This window comes from Pteropus alecto, unplaced genomic scaffold (assembly GCF_000325575.1).
Source record: "Pteropus alecto unplaced genomic scaffold, ASM32557v1 scaffold146, whole genome shotgun sequence".
NCBI classification, from domain to species: Eukaryota; Metazoa; Chordata; class Mammalia; order Chiroptera; family Pteropodidae; genus Pteropus; species Pteropus alecto.
In genome coordinates, this window is record NW_006442107.1 from 12581740 (window position 1) to 12583905 (window position 2166).

Genomic DNA, 2166 nt, shown 5'->3' on the forward strand with positions numbered 1-2166 from the left:
ATGGTTTACCAAGTAGCAGGCACTCTGCCTTGCAGTTTACATATGTTGTTCATTTAATCTTTATATCAGCCTTATATCTTATTATTCTAATTTCAGATGAGGAGATGTAACATCAAAGAGAATTGCCCATCCTTTATTCTAACAACTAATATTTACTAAACACCTTCTCTGAGTCTAATTACCTACTGAGCACAGAATAAGGAAGAATATAACGGAAAGGGGGGAAAAACACCCCTACCATAAAGAATGTCTGAGTGAAGTTATAGTTATAAAGAAAAATGTGAGGGGAAATAGATAAAAAAAAAAAACTGAAAACAGGAGAGAGAAATAACAATATGGCACAATGTAATATCAGAGCTGTCACAATGCATTATATAGTTGATTGTCAAATGAGTGGCAGAGATAGAAACTGCTATTGGTTTAGAAAAGAAAGAGAAAATTGTGGGCTAAAGTGGTCTGAGAAGATTGTAGGAGGAGAAGAGAGTTGACCTTGGTCAGGAAGGATGAGGAGGACTGGGACACAACAAGAAGGTCAGTAGGACATGATAGGGCATCTCAGATGGGGAAGTGGAAAGAAATGTCTGTGGGAAGCAGGCTCTATTTGAAAGGCAAAGAGTCACTTAGGTTGAAGAGAAAGATTCATACAGACACTGAATAGTTAGGCAGGAGTAGGGTTGCATAATAGGTCCTTGAAGAGAAGAGAGAATTTGGATCATATATTTTTTAGAAAAACTGAATCATTCTCTTTAGATTTATTCAAATCTATTGTTGGCATCTGATTGCAGTTAATTGCCCTAACTGATCATGCAGTCCAGTAAACTTGTACTTTGCCTCTCAAATAGCATTCTATCATTACTATTATTATGTTCATATATAATACTTTCAAAAGCAGCTAATACTCTCCAAATCCAGTGGTCTCCAACAGTTTTTGGTCATATATGCCTATCATAAAAAAAAAATTGTGTTCACTGACCCCATATTAAAAAAAAAGCATATATATATATATTTATACACATGCATTTACATATACATATACATACACATACATATATACATACTCACATATACATATATATTATACATACTATAAATTAATATGCTGCATTCATTATAAAGGTTCCATTAAAAATAAATTTTAAAAATATGAGAAGCAAATGAATAACCAATATCTACATCTTTTATTTCATCATGTAATTGTAATTTAATGTTAGCTTTTTTACTGAAATTCAAAACCTTATTCATAGCAATATTTTCAGTGCAAGCCTTGAGACTGAATATGCTTCACATTTCAGAAAGTTTTGGTTTAATACATTGTGATAGAACAATTGTAAGGTCTGGCAGCAATTTCAGTTTATTTTGATTCTTCGTTTCATGGCTGTTCTAAGTGTAAAAGGTACCTTATGAAGACACACAATGCCCATGGATGAAGGCACAATTGGCTCTGCTGACTACTCATGAATTCATTTTCCAATCCTATGTACCCAATGAGCAAAAATACTTTTTGGAATTTTCCTAGTCAATTTCTACCTTATCTAATGTCAAACAGGTTAGAAAAATTTTCCTGACATTTTTAATGTGCTTATGTAAGAGCTTTAATCATCATCTTTGGCAATAATATCATACAGAGATGAAAAACTTCTTTCTAAAGACCCATTTTCAAAAGGTGTTTACTTTCCCACTCATTGGCTGACCACTCTTTAGATCTGATTGGATTTCCCTTATTTTTAACTGGCAATGAGGCTGAGGAAGAACATGGAAGAGCAGCATTGGCTATACCATGCCCTAACAAGGCAATTTTCCAGGGCTTGTATTATTAGCATTACCTTAAGTCCACAGTTTTCCCACAGAATTATTTTAAGTCATTTCTCTATTCTACAAAGAATGGCTTAGTTAAAATGAGATAATATAATCCACAAACCCACTTATCTGGACGTACATAAACTAAAAGAGAACAAAGCAGCCACGGTAACCCACCAAACCCTCTACAGTATGAAATCTTCATCTCCCTTCTGGTCACCTCAAGGTTACTGTGAGTCATGCGACTCTTTGACTTAAGGACTAAAAGAGGGCTCCCATGCCGATTAAAATTTAAATCCTTTTGCTAGTACAAGTTCTGATATTCTCTTCCAACACCTCGGTGGATCATCTAATTCATACTGATTGTGG